Source organism: Pseudochaenichthys georgianus, chromosome 1, assembly GCF_902827115.2.
Source record: "Pseudochaenichthys georgianus chromosome 1, fPseGeo1.2, whole genome shotgun sequence".
Classification (NCBI taxonomy): domain Eukaryota; kingdom Metazoa; phylum Chordata; class Actinopteri; order Perciformes; family Channichthyidae; genus Pseudochaenichthys; species Pseudochaenichthys georgianus.
The window spans coordinates 31,025,354-31,047,915 of record NC_047503.1 but is presented as its reverse complement, the minus strand read 5'-3'; the positions used below and the strand labels follow the sequence as shown (position 1 = coordinate 31,047,915).

At 42.0% G+C, this 22,562-nt stretch overlaps 1 pseudogene; it reads right to left on the bottom strand.

The window, feature by feature from the left end:
• Positions 1–3,621: 3,621 nt before the first annotated feature.
• LOC117452682 (catalase pseudogene) lies at positions 3,622–21,016 on the bottom strand (annotated as a pseudogene).
• Positions 21,017–22,562: the final 1,546 nt, after the last annotated feature.

The window sequence follows — 22,562 nt, the reverse complement described above, 5'->3', positions numbered from 1 at the left end:
CTGTGCTTTTACTGGGAAAGCTTCAACCCATTTGGACCACATGTCGACCACCACTAAGCAGTGCTTCTTCCCCTCTGATGGGCTAAGCTCAATGAAATCCAGCATTAGGTGCTCAAATGGCCTGGGGAGGTGGATGTGCTCCGGGTCCTGTAACCTTTACTGGTCTACCAGAATTTTGCATGATGCAGATTAGGCATGCTTCACAGTGCTTTTGAGCTGTTACTGTGAATCCCCTTGTGAACCACTCCTGATTTATAGACTCTAACATCCCCCCTTTTGACACATGATCCCACCCATGTGTCAACTTAGCCAAATGAGGGAAAAAATGTCTTTGGGCCAACCCAGATGCTGGATTTTAGGTCAAAAACAGCCCCAGCAGCCTTCCATTGAGCCTTCTCAACTGGCGTAGCTAGCTGCTGCATGGAAGTCAGTGATGACATTTTGTCAGTAAAGGAGGAGACAGGGATTTTAACAAATGAGTGTGCGTGAGGTGCGAGAGGAATCAGGCCTTTGCGGCTGAGTCAGCAGACGCATTTCCTAGGGAAACTGGGTCTGTACTGCTTGCGTGTGCGGCACATTTACAGACTGCAACCTCAGATGGGAGCAGAATGGCGTCTAGTAAGCCTGCAACCAGCACATGGTTAAGTACTGGTTTGCCATCAGATTTAAGAAATTGTCTACACTTCCAAATAGCCCCAAAATCGTGTACTACCCCGAAAGCATATCGTGAGTCAGTGTAAATAGTCACGGTTTTGCCTTCTGCAAACGTGCAGGCTTCAGTTAGTGCGATGAGCTCTGCTGCCTGTGCTGAGAGGTGACATGGAAGCGGTCCAGAACGGAGAACAGCAGAATCTGAAACAACAGGAAAAAAAACAAAAAAAAACAACAAAAAAAACAAACAAATAAATTAGTGCCCCCTTGGTCGCGAGAGGCAGACCCATCAACATACAAAATGAGGTCAGCGTTGGTCAGAGGAACGTCTTTTAAGTCCAAACAATAAAAACCTGTCTGTCTTTAAGTCCGGTCTAGGTGTGCACACAATGGAAATTACGTCAACTGTCTTCAGGCAATATTCAAACTAAATGAAGTCTCTCCTTTTGAAACATCATGTGTTGAAATAAACACCTGCAGTTAAAAAAAAAAAAAAAAAAAAAATGAATTGCCTAATATTTTTGTTGTGGAATCAATTAATTTCTTTCTTTAAAGGCAAAAACATGAAAAAGCTAAGAGAAAAACCCTATTGAATACAATATTATTTGGAGCAACTTAATTTATAAATAGTTGTCAACTTAAAAACATGTGTTCATGTTCAACATGTGGTAATTAAGTACATACATTTAAGATTATATTTAAATAATACGGTAAAACAAGTTGGAACTTTGGAGTAATCAACTTAAAAACTTGTGTTTATGCTACCAATTATTAAGTGAGTGGTAATTGAAAACACCTCTGATTGTAGAGGAAAAGCCTTCTCCCCTAACCCAAATAACTTTGTTGCTTTAACAACATTTCAATAGAAGTTGTCTTAACTCAATAACCATCGATGCAACCTATTGCCTTGATTTTCTTTGTTAAGCCAAGGCATTTGTTGTTAGAGTGTACGTAGACTGGGCCTCCCATATAACCTGGCTGAGCCGATATAAAAACCAATCAGCAAATAACTTTTCAATACATTATTGATTACTATTTTTGAGGTCCTTTTAGGTTGGAAGTGAACATAAGTCATAGGTACATGGTGTACTTTTCCTTCACTACATGTATGTAATACCTTTAGTTACTTCACAGATGTGGATGAATGATGTGAAATATAATCAAGTGTTGAATCAGACTTTAGTTCCACCTGGAGTGAATCCACCAGCTACTCTGCAGAATACAAAGCCATTCAAAGTAGCTGCACCTTCACCAGCTTTGAGAACACTTTCATGATCAATCATTATAAAACATATCATATATATTATTCTGAAATGGACCAATCTGCACAACGACTACTTTTACTGTCTTTACTTTCACTATATTTTTATAATACTTTTCTACTTTTACTTGAAGAACATTTTGAATGCAGGACTGTTACTGTAACACTCTGGTATTTCTACTTTTACTCAAGTACAAGATCTGAGTACTTATTCCTTTACTCAAGTACAATATCTGAGTACTTCTAATTTCACTACAATATCTGAGTACTTATTCCACTTCTGGTAGTGTATTAGTCTGAATTGTAGCTACAAAATCACACAGAGCTGCATAAAAATAGAATAATATGTACACGTGTGTACAATGATTTGTAGGTAATTTTGACTACTCAAGACACCTCACTTATACATCTTCAAAGTATTGGCTTTCAGAATATTAAACTTGTTTCGGCAAATTCAGATGATAAATACAACTTTGAAGCTTGTAACGGCATAATTACAAGCAGAGAACGGACTAATGTAACGTCACAGCAAGCATAACAACAGCCGTGTGTTATGAACACATACGCAAGAATGACATCATCTGTTGCTTAGTGACTTTTTTAACATTTAGTCTTAACACAAACGTGTGAATGTGTAAGGTTTACCATTATATTCAAATGTGAAAAAAATTGACTGTCTTTGTGTACCGGAACACTGAAAAATGCATTTGAGACATCTATGGCAGTAAATATGTTGCAGAGGCTGGAACTTTTGGAGTAATCAGATAAGAATTCCGGACGAGCGTGCATGCACAGCTGCATTTACATCGTAAATCCTGGACAAATCTCCACGTCAGGAGGTTTGTCTCTGATCTTTTTGACAGGAAACACTAGAATCGTTACACGGAATAATGACCCCTTGTTTAAGCAGACAGGTAAACACTGGCCATCAACAGCTTCACGTTTCAATGGGTACGGTACGTGAACGTGGACATTAACCCTACGTCATATCTGTGAGCTGCCCAGAGTGAGTATGGCACATCTGAAAGCGCGGCAGGAAGCTCAGAGATATGAGAATTACCTTATCCTCAACCAACAGCAATGTGCGCAGAACGGCTACGTTCGTGCACATTTTCCTTTGATACACGTCACGTGACATAGAGTACATGACATATTCTGTGTGTGTAGGTGTCTAATCAGTGACTGACTCCCAATCTTTAACGATTGGACCCAAATCCCTCCATCTATCAGTTGGGCCCCCTGGCTAGTGAAATGTGTGGACCGCCCCTGGGATTTGACACAGCTGGTTGTGTCTTGTGTGTGTGTGAGTCTAACAGAGATAGTGCTACCCAGCGAATTCCAATACATTTTTAAATATGAGCTCATCATTCACACATTCTAACAGTAAAACTCTCATCATAGCATTTACACGGATCTTTCAACCACGTTAGCAGTACAATGCAAAATGAGAAGTTTCCACACAGCAGGTGGAAAACCACGTTGACCAGTCAAACGCAACAACTCCTGAAAATCAGGATATGTCAGCAGCCCATTGATACACATTCACCAGTTCTTTATCATCAAATGACACTTTTTGAACCATCGTAGGAGATGGCTGTCGGACTTTAAGACCCTCATTTGTGGAAAAATGAGGTCCAAGCCGAACCGGAGAACCAGATCTCTGCCCAGTAAATGTATTGGGCAGGCATGATAGATGATAAAAACTGTTTTTTACTGATGTGGGAAATGGATTACTGTCAACACCGTTATCTCCACTCTGAAGTGGTACAGAAACTTCTCCTTTTCATAAACCCAGCATATGAATAAATCTATCACTACATTTGCATTCAGGCAAATCTACCCTTTTTTTTACCACAGAATGTGTAGCCCCAGAATCAACCAAAAATGTGTGGGACATTTCTTAACGCAAACATTCACTGTCATATTTCAAATATGTACCCTTTTTAATTACTGACATGTCCTCTAATTCTTCTAATTTCTCAATAGCATGTATGATGCGTGTGTGTGTGTCACTTCCCTGGTTAGATGCTGCTTGGCATGGGGTCCGTCTCCCCCGACCGAATTCCTTCCTCCTCCACTCCCTCCCTCGACTGTTAGTTTGAAGAATTGTCTTTGTTGTGGTCCGATTTATCCGATCAAAAGTTCTTTTCTTCTTCTCGTGTGGGCATTCAGCGAACCGATGACCCGTCTGTCCGCAGTTAAAACAGCGATTGTAGTTATTGCTCCGGCCTCGGAAACCCCCTTGTCTGCCCCCGCCATCACTTTGGGTCCAGGTGGTTGTAATAGCCTGGACCATGGTCAGCTGGCCAGGGAAAGCAGGGCATGTAGTTATTCCTTTTTCAGTCTTGAAGTGGAACTTGCAGTAGAAAGGCTTTCCTTGGGTATTGACCATTTTGAAAGTGTGTGAGCCGTAGCCGTTCATATGACGGAAACCATCAGGCAAACCTCGGTCGCTGAACAAGAAAGACACCTGATGCAGACTCTCAGGCCTCAGGCTCCAGAAGTCCCACACCATGTCGGGGTCTTTCATGTGGGTCTGGGGATTGCGCTTCTGGGAATGGATGAAGGACGGGAACAGCAGGGCGTCCCTGATGAAGAAGATGGGGGTGTTGTTGCCCGTCAGGTCCCAGTTTCCCTCCTCAGTGTAAAACTTGACTGCAAATCCTCGGGGGTCTCGCACGGTGTCTGCTGATCCCGATTCTCCAGCCACAGTGGAGAAACGGACAGCGACAGGTGTAGTCTTGCCGACATGTTCAAACAGTTTGGCCTTGCAGTAGCGAGAGATGTCGTGAGTCACCTCAAAGCAACCAAAGGCTCCCCCCCCTTTGGCATGCACCACCCTCTCTGGGATGCGTTCCCGGTCAAAGTGGGCCATCTCGTCTGTGAACACCACGTCCTGGACCAGCAGGGGGCCCCTGGGTCCGGCAGTCTGCAGGTTCAGCTTGTCTCCTATGGGATGGCCGGCCCCTGTGGTCAGAGTGTCGGGCCTCTGAGAGTCTCTACTCTGCTTCCATGCCTTCATTTGATCGGTAGCTTTATCTCTGTTGTCGGCCATGTTGACAGCTCAGAGTTACAGGATGTTTAGACGTCAAAATGCTGGGTAGATGTTGCAGGAGAAACTGTTATCGCTGTTGTCCCCGATCTCTAGCAATTCTTCCTGGACTTTGCTCAATTAGGCCCCCACCCCCGCCCATGGAAATCCCGAGTCGAGGAGAGGGTCCCGCACGCCTGCAAACAGAGGATAGAGGGAAGCATGTGATTTATATTGTGGAGGAAACACAAAACACTTTTTATCTTTCTTTTCAGTCTTATCCTCAGCCTGTATCTTTTTTATTGCCGCGGCCAATTGCCTTTCACGGCACTCTGCTTCATCCTCCCAGTATTTTAAACACTTTCTATGAGTGTCCAGTCTCTCTAAATCTTTTACTTTAATTGTACTCTTCTTCTTCATTCCATCTTCACACTCTTGTAATTTATCCCTTAGGTTTTTGATTTTTAATTTACTCAAAGAACCTCCCTTAGGAAATCCGAACATTTCCGTCCATATATTTAATTTAGCCAGACTTTCTTCACCATATTTTGCTCGCATGACATCAACTATCGGACCCTCAGGAGGCTGTACATACCCCCTCCCCTGCTTTGCCCCCATAGCAAAGTCTTTTAAAGTGTCACCAAAACACTCCATGTCACCAAAACACTATTAAAGTGTCACCAAAACACTCCGTGTCACCAAAACACTATTTTTCATCCGTCGATGCTAGATATGCCAAATATCTCTGTTTTCAAGCAGTCCCTCTCCTGATGTCATGGAGTTTTAATTACGTTTAACTTTAAACAATTTAGACTTTGCACATCTCACCGAGTATTGAAAGCCCTTTGAGTTCGTTGGATCTCGTGAAGTCAATCGGTTCCACCCCTCGCGCTGGTCCCCTCGTCCTGTACGTTTTATGTCGGGGTAGAGGAGGATCCAAGATCCCGGAGCAACCCACCAGCGTCCAGAGGTTTCCCCGATCAAGCATACAGAGATCCTGCCGACAACGCCATTTGTTATGGAAATCTGGCTCCCAAACACGGCTCTGGAGAGTACAAGTCAAATGATAAAACAAATAAATGGTGAATCAAGCAAAGCTGTCTTTTGGTTATTTATTTGAAGCTTCAAATACACGACATAATAATATATTGTCACCGGTCGGGCAGAGTATGGAAAGTCTGCCCGAGAGTGCGCAGAACAATGGAAAAGCAAAGGTTATATAGAAAAAGGAGTGGGAAAGAGAACAATCTGGGTTCACACAGTCAGATTGTTGATGAGACACCGTTTGGCCTTGCAGATAGCATAACGGAACTTTGTGTGACTGTGTATGAGTCTCCCAGTCTGCTGAAACAGCTGTGGCCTTGCAGAGACTGGGAAACTCATAAGAGAATATAATAGAATAATAATGGTAAAAGCACAACAAGAGGAAATAAGAAGCATTTGGTTTAAACATATGAAAGACATAATAAGGATAATAATAAGAATGATAATAATGAAATTTTCCACTACAGTCCCCCTAGAAAATTTAGATTTTTGCAGGTCTTAAATGCTGTCTGGTGCATTCTCTCGACTGAATTATAAGATAAACCACCACAATATTATATTGTACAATTTCAATTTTATTCTTCATTTCACTTGTTTGTTTGTTCTTGTTTGTGTTTGCTCGCTTGCATGCCCTGCATAGCTATAAGAAATACTTAAGTTGTTGGTCAAAACACTTTCCATCTGATGAAGGCAAATGCCTTCCCAGATGGAAAAAAGTAGAAAACATTACATTCAGTTATAACTGCCAAAACAAACATTATTTACACTATTATGGACCCCTGTTAAAAATGTTTGTAATGTTAACTACTGTAAGTTGGTCGAACGAATGCCTCCTCGTCCGGAAGCTGACCGAGCAGACCCGAGCAGCAGTCGAGAGGAGCCGAGCGCATCCGCGAAGCACACGTCGGAGTTCCCGTTAGCCGGCAAATCTAAATATTTTCGGTCAAAATAATTTCCCTTTAGAGCAATACCGCTTCAGTTGCGCCACTTATGTGACAGACAAGAAGAGTATGTGACAGACAAGAATAGTCAACTCTAATGTCTAACACTTAATGTGGAGAAAGAGAGATGTCCTGTATGGGTTGATTGTGCGTTGATCTTTGGTAATGCCTCTGGGTTCCGGTGGGCATGTAAACAAATGCATAATGCTGCGCTATACTTTGTGCCTCATCCAGTTGCATAGCGACACTTATTGTGTAGTTGTCTTTTAATAAGCAGTAGTCATATCATTAGCTAGAACTAGCTGGATCTGATCGATATGGACATAAACGCGGTGAAGTCTAATCTGACGGGAGAGAGATCAGCTGCTGCTGACGAGTCGAGACAACGACACGCAGCTCTGCATGATCACATGCAGCGGTGAGCGGACAAAACACACACTTCAGGTTAGAATATCACACGTAGCTATTTAATTACCTCTCAACTACCTAAACTAGTTAGATATGTTTAGTTTTACTGTCGGGTCACTCATTACTGGATCCGCGAGCTGATGATACTGGCAAATAGATTGCCCGATCGGGCAACAGCAGGTGAGGCTTCATTGCCCGAGCTAAATACTAGATGGCCCGGGCCATCGGGCAGTCCTAATGTCGAGCCCGAGTGCAATCCAGTGAGCCAGGGAGTTGGTTATTTTCTCAGACGTGGACTTACTTATCCTGGCCCTGAAACCAGTCATCTGGTTGAGTGTGGGTTGGGTCAGGGTGTGGTTCCTTGCACTCGGAGTCGGGCTAACATCCACGCTAGCTGCTACATGCTTTGCTTTTAGGTGATACTTAGGCTTGATCACTAACTAGCTACCATCACATGTACCTTAGCTTGACTTAAATGTATTAGATGTATAGTTCAGTGATGGCAAAATAAAATAACTAATGTCATGCAAACATATTAATATTTGCTTGATTCCAGAGTTGAATTTAGCACAATTGCATACAAACGTTAAGGGATTTTAAGATTCTGAAGTCTTCGTTCTAAATAGAAAATAGCATGGATAATTTTACAAAGGCTTTAAAAAACACAGCAGGAGCCCAAGATAATTATAAAACTTGTCATTATTTCAGTACAGTTCAATTGGTTTATTTTCATCAACCGTTAGTGCCAAAGCAGTAGCTATAATATATGAATTACTGCTGTATAGACTACAACCACTACTTGTTTAGCTAGCATAAACTCAACAAGCTAGCGTTAGCTGGCTGGACTGACGTTATTTCGCCGCTAAACTGCACGATATAAAACGGTGGTCTTCAAAGCGGATTTAATCCTCAATCACAATAATAATATTCAAAGTAATACTGGGCAAGTAATGGGCAAAATTTACCGTTGATGGATGCGCCATGTCAGCGGACTGGTAGCGACACGAACCGTTAGCCCCGCAGTCTCCAGTCACCCGAGCCTCGTCCTTCTGATAGCTCCGCCCCTTCGATCCAACCCCCCTCCCTCCCCCCACATCTACAGGTGAAAAATTACTTTTGCGACACATTTATCGCAAGAAGTGTAGCAAAAGTCAAGACCGCAGATTCGTCGATTTATACTGCCACAGAGCAGATTTGTCAAGTTGTAATGACTGATTTGAGAGGTTGTAATAAATAAAGTTGCAGTTGTAATGGAAAATATATTTAAAAAATATGTATTTTGCTGCAAGTGAACATTTCATCTCTAAGTTCATTTTTTTTCTACAAGCTACAACACTTTTTTTTTCTTCTGTGACTATTCAAATTTGGTTCACAGTTACGTGGATATTTGTACAAGTGTACATTTGGTTCACAGTTACGTGGATATTTTATACAAGTGTACATTTAGTTCACAGTTACGTGGATATTTTATACAAGTGTAAATGTATGCAGTGCACACAAGCTCAGATTTTTTTTCTGCAAGTGCTCACATCACATCCTTCTTCAGCCACTGAGCCACTGAGCGGAAGGAGGAACCTATTGCGGTGAGCACGTTGCACGTTGTAACTTCCAGTTGTTGTTGTCATCTCCGGGTATCCCGTGTGCCTGTTCTGTTGCTGATAGCTTATTAAACTTAAACTTAATCGATCGTTTTAAAACTCTTGATCACGGCAACTGCCTGACATTGTAATCACACGTTACTACAGCTTAAGCACTCACAACTCTCCTTCTCTTAGCAACTGTAACTCCACAGTTGCCTACACTCTTTTCGGGTTTGCTAACGGTAGCTACTTTAGCTTGATAGCTAGCCATGGCTCTTTCCCCACCTTCTGGTGCTATTTCCTGCTCTTCCTGTCTCATGTTTGGTTACTTCCCGGCCTCCCTTACTGGTAAGGATACATGTGTTAAATGTAGTATAGTTGTTAGGTTGGAGGCGGGAATCCTAGCCATAGAAGCCCGGCTCCGCATCTTAGAAAGTAACTCAGCTAAAGTAAAGCCCATGTTAGCATGTGCGGACCAGCAAAAGGTAGCTCCTCTTAGCCGTCCCCCGGCAACTCCCGAGCAGCAGGGAGGCTGGGTGACTGTTCAGAAGGGGCATAACGCGAAACCCGCAGGTCCCCACCAACCCGTTCACGTATCTAACAGATATTCCCCACTCAGCGAGACACCCGCTGAGAAGCCAACTCTGGTTATTGGTAGCTCTATTATGAGACACGTGAATTTAGAGACCGAAGCCTCCACAGTCACATGCATTCCGGGGGCCAGAGCGGGCGACGTTGAGGCGCATCTTAAACTGCTGGCTAAAGATAAACGTAAATACAGTAGGATTGTTATTCACGTCGGTGGTAATGATGTTCGTTTACGCCAATCAGAATGCACCAAACTTAATGTGGAGTCGGTGTGTAGTTATGCTAAAACAATGTCGGACACCGTAATCTTCTCTGGTCCCCTCCCCAATCTGATCAATGATGACATGTATAGCCGCATGTCATCATTTCAGCGCTGGTTGTCTTGGTGGTGCCCAGCAAACAATGTGGGCTTCGTAAATAATTGGACAGCCTTCTGGGGAAAACCTGGTCTGATTAAGAGAGACGGCATTCACCCTACTTTGAAAGGTGCAGATCTCATTTCGGCAAACATTTCAGGGCTTTGTGGACTTAATCCATGACAAACTGGAGTTGAGACCAGGAGGCAGAGTCGCAGTCTTACACGCTTCTCTGCGCTCTCTCCTAGGCAGTCACCCATAGGAATCCCGAACCCAATAAAATACCCAATATTAGCGGTGTGTGTGTCTGCCCAAGGACAATTTAAGGTAAAACCTAATAGAGGTGTCATACATAATAACCTAATAAAAGTAAATGTAACAACTACTACAGTGCAACAAAACAGGAAGATTAAATGTGGTCTCTTAAACATAAGATCTCTAGCATCTAAAGCAATATTGGTAAATGATTTAATATCAGATTATAATATTGATATATGCTGTCTCACTGAAACTTGGTTGAGACATGAAGAATATGTCAGCATAAATGAGGCCACTCCACCCAGCCATGTCAACACTCATATTGCTCGAGGCACGGGCCGAGGAGGTGGAGTTGCAGCAATCTTTGACTCAAGTTTACTTATCAATACTAAACCAAAATGTAATTATACCTCTTTTGAAAGCCTCGTTTTTAGTCTTACGCATCCGACCTGGAAAACTTTGCAGCCAATCTTATTTGTTACAGTGTATCGTGCACCAGGTCCTTATTCAGAATTCTTATCAGAATTCTCTGAGTTTTTATCAACTTTGGTTCTTAAAACAGACAAAGTAATTATCGTAGGTGACTTTAATATTCATGTTGACGATGATAAAAATAGCCTTACTGTTGCATTTAACTCTATATTAGATTCTGTTGGTTTCTGTCAGAGTGTAAATAAACCAACCCACTGTTATAATCACACTCTCAACCTTGTTCTGACTTATGGTATTGAAATTGAGCAACTATTAGTCGAACCGCATAATCCTGCTTTATCCGACCATTTCTTAGTAACTTTTTAAGTACTGTTACTAGACTACAAAGCATTAGTCAAAAGCTCTTGCAGCAGAAACCTATCTGTTAGTGCTATAGCCACATTTAAGGAAGAGATTCCACCAATACTTAACTCGATAGCATGTCTGCATGTAGGGGAGGAAACTTATACAAAATGTACACCACCCCAAATTGATCATGTTGTTGATAGTGCTAGATGCGCTGCGAATAAAATTAGACTCTGTTGCTCCTTTGAAAAAGAAGAAAATAAAACAACATAGATTAGCTCCATGGCATAATGCCGAAACCCGCAAAATAAAGCAAAAGTCTAGACAACTTGAAAGGATATGGCGTTCCACTAAACTTGAAGAATCTCGTTTAATTTGGCATATTACTCTCAATGAATATAAGAAAGCACTGCGTAAAGCGAGAGCAGCCTACTACTCTTCATTAATAGATGAGAATAAGAATAATGCAAGATTTCTTTTCAGCACTGTAGCCAGGCTGACAGAGAGCCACAGCTCCATTGAGCCTTCTATTCCCATAGCACTCAGTAGTAATGATTTTATGTGCTTTTTTAACGATAAAATTGTTACTCTTAGAAACAAAATTAATGACCTCTTGCCTTCGACCAGTATAGTGTTATCAACAGCTCCCGGAATCGTAAGTTCTAATATTACACTAGATAGTAAACTAGAATGCTTTTCAGCCATTAACCTTGAACAATTACATTCAATGATTCTCTCTTCTAAACCATCAACGTGCATGTTAGACCCAATTCCAACTAAGCTATTGAAGGAAGTTTTTCCATTAATTAGCACTTCTTTATTAAATATTATGAATATGTCTTTATTATCAGGCTATGTTCCACAATCATTCAAAGTAGCAGTGATAAAACCGCTTCTTAAAAAGCACAACCTCGATCCAGAGGTTTTAGCCAACTATAGACCTATTTCTAATCTTCCGTTCCTCTCAAAAATTCTTGAGAAAGCGGTCGCAAAACAGTTGTGTGATTACTTAAAAAACAATGATTTATTTGAAGATTTTCAGTCTGGCTTTAGAACACATCATAGCACAGAGACAGCTCTGGTTAAAGTCACAAATGATATTCTAATAGCCTCAGACAAGGGACTTGTCTCTATTCTTGTTTTGCTCGATCTCAGTGCTGCATTTGATACTATCGACCATGATATCCTATTGCAAAGACTAGAGCACTTAGTTGGCATACAGGGAACTGCTTTAGGCTGGGTTAGGTCCTATCTATCTGAACGCTCTCAGTTTGTACGTGTTAACGATGAATCTTCCACGCAAACCAAAGTTAGCCATGGAGTGCCACAGGGCTCAGTGCTCGGACCTATTTTGTTCACATTATATATGCTTCCGTTAGGCAATATTATAAGGAATCATTCTGTAAACTTTCATTGTTATGCGGATGATACTCAACTATATTTATCAATCAAGCCTGATGAAATTAATCATCTAAATAAAATTCAAGACTGCCTTAAGGACTTAAAAACGTGGATGACCTTAAACTTTTTGATGTTAAACACGACCAAAACTGAAGTTATTGTACTTGGCCCGAATAATCTACGAAACAAATTATCTAAAGACATACTAACTATGGATGGCATTAATTTGGCCTCCAGTGAGACTGTAAGGAATCTTGGTGTTATATTTGATCAGGATTTATCCTTTAACGCCCACATAAAATCAATTTCAAGGACCGCCTACTTCCATCTACGTAACATTGCAAAAATCAGGCATATCTTGCCTCAAAACGATGCAGAGAAACTAGTCCATGCATTTATTACTTCTAGGCTGGATTATTGTAACTCTTTATTATCAGGGAGTACCAAGAAGTCAATCAAGTCGCTTCAGCCGATTCAAAATGCTGCGGCTCGTGTACTAACCAGAGTTAGGAAAAGGGACCACATTACTCCTGTTCTGGCTGCCTTACACTGGCTCCCTATAGAACACAGGATAGAATTTAAAATTCTTCTTCTCGCCTACAAAGCCCTTAATGGGCAGGCGCCATCTTACCTTAAAGAACTCATTATACCCTACTGTCCTACTAGGGCATTGCGTTCCAAGAATGCAGGGTTGTTGGTTGTTCCTAGAATCTCTAAAAGTACAATGGGAGCCAGAGCCTTTTCTTATCAAGCTCCACATTTGTGGAATCAGCTTCCAGTTTGTGTTCGGGCGGCAGACACCCTATCCGTTTTTAAGAGTGCGCTTAAGACCTTCCTTTTTGATAAAGCTTATAGTTAGGGCTGATTAGATTCAGCCCCTAGTTTTGCTGATATAGGCTTAGTTTGTCGGGGGACATCTTACTTCTTCCTTCTCTCTGTCTATACCCGTGTACACTCATGTTCCGATTAACCCAGCTTCCCCAAATGTCTTTCTTTTTGGTGTCTATATACGCTGGGATCCGGAGTCATGGATGATCCTGCGGTCCTGTGTCCTGGATCGCGAGCGCTGGATCTTGAGTCGTGGCTGTGGTCCTGGATCATAGGTCCTGGATGGATATCCTCGTGGATTCATCTTCCTATTATACACACATGCATTTCCAAACATTTGGACTACCTATGTTGCAAATGTATTATCTTTTCAATTTACACACGGCATCTATTGCACGTCTGTCCGTCCTGGGAGAGGGATCCCTCCTCTGTTGCTCTCCCTGAGGTTTCTCCCATTTTTCCCTTTAAACTGGGTTTTCTCTGGAAGTTTTTCCTTGTACGATGTGAGGGTCTAAGGACAGAGGGTGTCGTATTGTCATACTAATATTCTGTACACACTGTGAAGACCACTGAGACAAATGTAACATTTGTGATATTGGGCTATATAAATAAACATTGATTGATTGATTGATTGATTAGGTTTTACACGCTCTCACATTTTGCACCATATCTACCTTCATATTCCCCGATCATTTCTTACAGTTTCTCATCAAGGGGGTGTCTCCTGTCCCCGGTGCAAACACACCACCTGAAGAAGGCTATGTGTATTTATTTTGTCATTAGACCTTTTCGGACCACTTATTTATTTATTATGGTGACGATCCGACCTCCATGCTGCTACTCTGGTTCAAACTGCATCCACCAAACAATATGATTTATCTCGACCTCCCCAAAATAACCAAAATCTGACACGGTGTGAGATGTCTTTTTTAGCTGTTCCGTCGTCATTTCCTGCGATCTTCTTCATAAAGTCAGTCAAAATGAATGAATGAATGGGCGTTTCTTTGACTATTTATAGGCAAATATGGGCGTTACGTGAAGCCCGCAAAAGCTGCACCGCATTTCGAGTCGATTGTGATTTATTCTTTCACACACAGTGACGTCACGAGCTAACCACAATGCAACGCGCGCCATATATATATATATATATAAATATAAATACGCCATTTTCCTGGAGGTGCAAATATCCTGGAGGTGCAAATATAAACAGCTAGCTAACGTAGCCAGGCAGAGCACACTAGATTTTTTTTCTGAATTAACGACCGAAGAAATCGCTGCATGTCTTCGGATTACATCTCTGGACTTGAGGGGTGTGCTCTAGGTCGTTACCAGCGTAAACTAGAGCTGTGTGGGTTTTCGGATTGCCCTTACAGACTGCCTGCAGATGTATGGAAAAACGACCCTCGAAAGTGGCCTTTGTCGATTTTGGCTGCATCTACGTCTAATTTCTGGAAACACCAGGTGAATACCCCACTTGTCACAATAATATTATCATGCCAATGCATATATGTGGTATTTTAGAGTTGACTAGATATTCTGCTTGCACCTCGCGTGAAATGGCGGATACCGGAAGTACGGTGTCGCCCTCGGCCCAATACCCGTATGTGTGTGTGAAAGAATAAAGGGAAACCGGCGTAGGAAGTGCCGTATACGCACTTTCCTCGCCGGTACGCAATGTTTGGTGAATCGGAAAATGTCGGAACATTTCTGTACCTATTTTTTGGATTTCTACTACGTAAGCAACCTTCCCACCTGAATCCTACGCACGGCGTTATAAATGAGGCCCCAGGAGGTAAACTGATAACATATGGTTAGATGTATATATCCTTCCTCTCTTAAGTTGTGAATAACCAGGTTTACAGCGATAGCATGTACTGTTCTGGGTACATGCACTACTGCAGAAAAAATGCACTACAGTTGGACACGATAATCCTTCAGAAAAAGTGAAGAGCCCGCTAGTTTGCTTTTCTTCTAGAGTACCACAACTGAAATATTGGAAATAAACTGGAGAGACGACATGTCACAAGCAGTAACATCAAACAGTGTACAAAACACAAATTGTCACTTACTGGCCTAGGATTTTTAAGATTTATACAACTAAATGTTTGCAGGATAATCTGGTGGTATAAGATACCTACTATTGCCCAATGATTCAAACCCAATTGGAAGGATCAAGCCAAAAAGCATGGGTTTACATGGTGAAGTTTAAACAGTTTTTGGGAATTTCAAAAATGTGCCAAATTGGGATCGATAAAGTACATCTTATCTTTGAATACCAGAGCAAAATGTACTAATTCCAAACTATTTAGAATATTGATGTCCCTTATTCCACTTCCATATTTATTAATATCAGTGTTTCCCCTAAGTTTACTGCTTGGGGGGGGGGGTGCTGCCTGAGCGGCGGGGGGTGGCATTGGGATAGAGGAGCTATATTGTTATTGATTAATGCATCAGTATTTCTTGGGGTCAAAAACACTAAATTAGTTTATTTAATAAAAGAGCACATGTTCAATGTGAACAGTGACAGTAGATATAGATTAGTTGCTATTTGGTGATATATATATATATAAAAAAAATCATAAAAAAATAAAAATTATATATATCTTTTTAAACACCTTGAATTTCAGGGGGGGCGTGGGGCTCCGTTGGCGGGGCGCAGCGCCCCTCCAAGACAATGGTAGGGGAAACACTGAATATGTTGTTATAACTGGCATGGGAGGAGAGAGGATACTGTATGGGAAGTCAATCGTGCTTAGTTGAAGCCAGAGAGACCTAATTAGATTGATTTTGATGTCTTCAACTTCCTGTCTGCCAAAAACTCAAAACTATCAGGGTAGCAGGGTATAGAAAATAAATAAACTAAAAAAATACTAAAAGATGGGAGTCAATGTGAAATAGCTCAATGCATGCCACATTTAAAATAAAACACATGCAAGTAGATACAAGCAAAGACTGTAAATATAAAACAAAACACATCCAAATTAAGAAACACATTGCAAGTAACTTAAAAAAGTAACTGTGTACATCCCTGGAGGTTTAGGGGATAGGAAACACTCACATTTAAAACATATAAATGGGTGAAAATGGCTTGTGCCCATAATGGGCAGTATTAATATATATATACACACATGCCAGCTAAGGTCAGAAGAGCTTTATTTAACAACTGGTCTTATGTTTGTGACCCCTGTTGTTAATTGATAACATTACATTACATTACATTAATTGATAAGCCTGAAACATGCACTTGTCAAGGTTCAGAGGCACATTTTGCAAATATGGCAGTAGCCATCGATCAGCTTAAGATAAGATATACTTTATTGATCCCAAGTTGGAACATTTGCGTTACATCAGCATGTGTAACAGTTAAATATGCAGTGGCGTTTATTTGAAAATCATTTAGTATAATCACACAAATTCTGTGTTTTATATTCAACAATTCTGTGTTCTTTATGTATTGATTGTTCAATACCTGACAAGGCCGGAGATGAAATATCTACATACATCTTATAAGAGTATAATACATTATGTATAATATCAGTTAAAATAAGTGCTTCAACATAGTTAACATTGCTGGAGGTATGCACAAATATTGATAGATGTCTTGTAATGCACTATTGAGGAACCTGCGACCCAATTTTTCCATTCAGTGCAGAACTACACCATAGTTGTGTAGGCCTATATGATATGTCAATAAACCTTAGAAAATCTTGAAATCTTGAAATGGATGTGCAAAATAGTCATTATATACAGTCTTTAATTAACTATTAGTAGAGAATAATGAGTAATGAATATACTTTATAGGGATCCTATTAATATCTAATAATAAAAATAATGAAATTCAATAACATGCTTTAACCACTAGGTGTCCCTTTATATCAGCTGTGCACCTTTATGGTGTAAATACAGCCTATCTACCAATTGGATCAAATATAAAAGTGAGCCGAATTAGTGTTGAAACTGCAAGGAGACGTATTGTGTGAAAAGAAATGTAAGATGTTGTTTAATGGCTGATATATTTATGATCCACGTCACGTTTTCAGTTCCTCATGTTTGTCTAGAAGTCTTCTCATCAGGGCTCTATAAATACAGAACTACGGCAGATATGTAATATTTAATGCAGCCGAACCGTGTATTACAATGCCGTTATGTGATGACTTTCAAAGAGAAAAGCAAGCACACTCGGAATAAAGTATTATTTTATTTTTTTAAATGTTTTCGGTCTGTTTCCGGTATTTGTTAATAACGATGTGCTGTGAGATGTGAGACTGGAATTGCACAGGGGGAAATAACGTAGGCTATCTTTAGATGTGGATTTTTTAATATGTTTGCGCTGTGGAACAACACTATACATTGACGGGGAAGGGCGTAGCAATAAAGATAACACCATTAAACAGTTACACAACATAACAGAAATAATATCGATAGCAGCGTCCCGAGCAACCACCTTGGTAACAATGAAAACGTCGCGATTTCCTGAAGTAATCTTCGTAATAACTAGCAAACTAAAAATCATGTACATCCACTGCACACATAATCTGAAATAACAACTCATATTTCTCGCATCAAATGACATCAAAACCCATTTTAATGGCCAAACTAACTTTAAAATAGGCATTTTCCACCGAGAATAAAACGAAGTTCGGCCATGTTTTCTTTTTCGGCAGGGAGAAATTTGAAGATCACGTGACATAGACGCCAGCCATTGGAATGAATGGTGAAAAAAAACGGGGTTTGTCAAACAGAGCACATGGTGTAGTCCAAACGACAGCTGGGGATTCTGGGTAGTGTAGTGTCTTCTGCCATCCTTTACTCAGAAAAAATATTTGTTTCTCCGAATCGAAGGGGAAAAATACAAAAGCATTGCACACAATTTAAACCAATCAATGTTGTGTAATTAACAAGGATAATCTGGTGTTTTTTAGTCGATGAGTAGTGCAGATATCACTGTAAAATCAATCGACAGTAAGAGGAATACTTACATCCGGGTGTACAATTCTCCGTTATCCAATGGGAATGGACGCTCACATTGCCTTTAAGGGCAGCCGACACAAACGAATGGTGCTTCCATGAGCGTCAAATCCCGACGCAGATGGGAATACATTGCAATCAGTTGAAAGCTATTTGCGTCCCTTTATGACGCTGAAGGAGCCTAGGAGCGTCACAATTGGACGCCACGGACACTGACCAAACGTCGCTCCTGGATGCTTAGGGAGTGTGTTGTTCCTGCAGCTTGGGCAACGCTTGGGAAACGCTGGAGCCCTCATTCCCGCCGGGGCAAGTGCAATGGAGAGGACACTTAATCGCGGCATTGTAAAGGCGCCGGGGCAACAACACAGCAGAGCGACAGTCTACGGGTTCTAAGCTCCAGTCAGATTGCCATAAAACGGAGCACCACGGGTCTTCTGCATCGGTGGGAGGGGTCATCGTGCCCCAATGGTCATCTACCGCCCGTCTCAAGTCAGGCAGCCCCTGGCCATTTAGGTTCTGACCCGCCACATCTGCATTGCTTCGATGGGGTGGTCGCAGCAAGCATGGACGTTAAAATGTCACCTACCAATCAAAGAAAAACTCTAAACCGTTCATATTTACATCTCCGGCTGGGAAGCTGGAATGTTCGTACCATGTGTCCGGGATTCACTGCGGATCCAGACTGCAACGTACAAAGACAAGGCACAACGCGCAAAACAGCACTGATCGACCAAGTCCTGTTCTATCAAAGAGTAAAACTACACTTTCTCTCTGTTGTGATGCATCATGCATTCAACGATCACGGCGTTTTCCTGCACACACGGTCAGATGGGAAGCTGTTTAACCTAGCCCGACTGCGCGCGAAAAGCAAGGTACGGAAGGTGCTAGTTCGTGAGCTCTTATTTGCGACGCAGCTCTGTTGTCTCACAGCGCAGCTGGTCTACATCACCTGATGGACAGATGCAGTGCAGCATGCTCTGAATTTGCACTGATCATCAGCATAAAAAAGACAGTTGTTATGCACTAAGCGGGAAGCGCAGCGTCGCCGGTAATGGTGAACGAGCATGTGCTGGAGACTGTTGACCAGTTCACGTGTCTTGGTTCAACAATCAGCAGTGACCTGTCGTTAGATAAGGAGATCCAGACTCGTATCGGCAAAGCCGCAACGTCTTTCAGTCGTTTGCGCTCAAGGGCCTGGAGCAACAAAATTGACATAGTCTGACCGAATATTATCCAATAGATGCCATTTTAATGAAAAACTAAAATGCCAACCTGGTGAGGCTTGAGGTTAAATTAATGGATCACCAAAGTCAGTAGGCTTCAACCTCAAGGACATTGAATGTATGTACAGAATTACATGGTTAGTTATTTAAGTTTTGACCAACAATATTGTAACAGATCTACTGACCGTTATTAAGGGCTTTTTCACCGAGGCAGTTCTAGGGACGATATGATGCAGGAGCCCGTTTTTGAGACAGTTTTTTTTTCCAGTGCAAAGGCAGTTAGAAAATTGAGATCGGGCAGCAACTATTTGCCAGACCAGCACGAAGAACAGTTTACCTCACAGGCTCACTTCAGAGGAGGGATTAATGAAAGCAACAACAATTCTTTTTCGAGCACAAAGAAGAGAAGAGAGTCCATGGAGCAGAGTAGAAAGTTGGAGAAGATGTGCTTGCAATTCAATCTCGCTAAGTTAGCCTAAGAGCAACATGAGCACAGCTACGACACAGCAAGGAACTTGATTGAAATTCATTTGGTGGAAAAGGAGTAATTGTCACCCAAAAAACCCCGCTGCTAGTGTGTATAAATTAAAATGCATTGCAATTATAACTGACTCATACCATCCGTTTAATCCTTTATCTCAGAACCCTTATATGTTTGCCGTAAAGACTTTCATTATTTATATTTTAAGCCTTTCGTCACATACTTATACATTTAACACAGGTGCATTAGAACTTTGACTCACCTTTACATTTAAGTTAAGCTACAGACACTATAATATTTCTATTTTACAATGACTCAATTATGAAATAAATGAAGCTTAGCACAAGTTCAATAAGGAAGACCTAACACGAGTCACTTACACGTCACTCGATGGCTGCCTTCCCCCCTCATTAAATATGAGGGCGTCACCCCTCAGCAGCCAATAGCTGCACATGCTAAATTCCTTAAATGCCTGCTCTTCCTCCCTGTCAGTTGTCATTTGCAGATGACCGCAAACAGTAGCAGTACTACAATACTCCTCCTCGTGAGAAAAAAAGAAAAGAAAAAAAGCACAAGAAAAACTAGCTCAAGAAAAACTAGCTCAAGATGTCCAACTCGGACAATTCAGATCACGAACCTGGTATGGAATTATTCGAGCCCGGTTCGGCTCCCCACAGCGGCCCATCACCAGAGGTAGACTTCCTCATCGCCCGGCTCCTGCAGCAGGGCATCCCCACAGCCCCAGGCCTCACTCTCTCGCAGCTCCGAGAGCTCTCGGATCAGGTCTCCAGCACAGCTCCCCAGTCCGGGGCAGCAGCTCCAGTCAGCTCCCCAGAGAGCAGGGCGAGGACGCGGCCGCAGCCGCGGAGGTAATACAAAAAAAAGGGCAGGAAGTCGAGCCCTCCAGGATCCCGTCCACCTCCAAAATCCACCCCCTCCCAGGCTCGCCAGTCCGGGAGCGTCACTAACACACCCCTCATGGAGAGTAGCGTGGCCAGCTCCCTGCAATCCCTGGCTAGCTCCATGATAGCTATCGATGCTCGCCTCCAGGCCCTGGAAGACTCCGTCAAAGGAGCTTCGACTTCCGTGGCACTCAGGTCAGGTACTAGTGTTAACGAAAATGTTTGCACTCACCCTTACACAGGGTTGGGTTGTAACGGAATACATGTAACGGCGTGACGTAATCAGAAATACAAAAAATCAAGTATATTCAGCGGGCGTTACATCGTTGCAGATAATAAATAATAATGATAATTCATTCTATTTAGGGGCACCTTTCAAAGCACCCAAGGACACCTTACAATGCATAACATATTCCAAGGAAAAGTTTTAAGACGGTACAAGAATGCAGTATGGGTGAGTTTTTATGTGTGGTGCAGATGAGAGAGCTGTCCAGAATGACACTAAGATGTTGTGTTGTGCTCTTGATAAGCCATTCAAATAGTAAAATACGTGTCTCCCGTTCACCAAAACATACCCATCTGTTATGGAAAAGAAAGTATTCCAAAGAAAGAAGAAGGAAAGAAAAGAAAAAAGAAGGAAAGAAGAGGAAAGAGAAGAAAGGAAGTATTCTAAAAGTAATCTGGTACCGGCGGGGACTGTTGTTAGCTTCTGATGCGCAGAAGAAAAATCTGGCCCACCCTATATTTTTACAGGCCCACCCTAAAGTACATTTCTGCCTACGCTACTGGTCGGCACAGCAGCGTGCGTTGGTGTTGGCGTGTCTGAAGCTTGGGGATTTTTTTATTTTTATTTTTTGCGAGCAACGTGACCAACAACCAATCACATGAATCTCTTGCCCCCGACATACAAAGCAATAGCAATGTTAAAACGAAGTAAACTGAAAAAAAAAAATAAATAAATCTCCTACAGGCGAAAACCTACCAGTTTCACCCACTGTCTCTGCCACCTCCCTCCATGCCTCGCTCCTCTGGTTTGTATCCCGGTAGATGAATAGAGACCGATCATTCAGCACCGGGTGATTCACTACCGCTATAATGAATTTTCTCTCAATTTTTTGGAATATGAGGTAATGACCTGCGTATTCTCTCCCAGCATACACGCGGTTCGACTGGCTAGCGCTTGTACTGGCAGATTTGCATAAACGGGATCTCATTGGCTGACGCTTCTGCCGAGGCGCCAAAAAAATAAATAAATAATTGAACATTGCTCAACTTTTGAAGCGAGCAACGCCAGCAATGCTCCACGTCGCTTCCCAAAATACAGTTCTGCTAAAAGTGACATCACCCTATTCAAAGTGAATGGGCAGGAGCGTTGGAAGCTTTAACGCACGCCACCGTGTGGACGGGCCGTCACAGTAGCACTGCGCCAGAAACCTCGGGAAAGAAAAAAAATTAAAACAAATTAAATGGAATATCACCCCTCCACTCCCATTATCATCCCTCAGCTAGCAGCTGCGCTATCTACTCACCCAGATTCCGTGTTTGTTGACTATCTCCTGTCAGGGCTCTCCCAAGGCTTTAGGGTAGGGGTCCTCCCATCTGCCACAGTGACTTTCGTAGCAAGAAACGTACAGTCAGCCGCTAAAGAACCCAACATAGTTTCCCAGCTCATCGACAAAGAACTTCTCAAAGGATATATAATCGGCCCTTTTAGCTCCTCCCCCTTCTCAGTGTTCCGTTCAAATTCCATCGGAATAAGCCACACGTAAATAAAAGGCTGATTTTCTATCTGCTCGCTCCCCGCTCCGGCCATTCGGCAGCGTCAATAGCATCATTCCTCCAGATCAGTTCTCCCTTCACCATG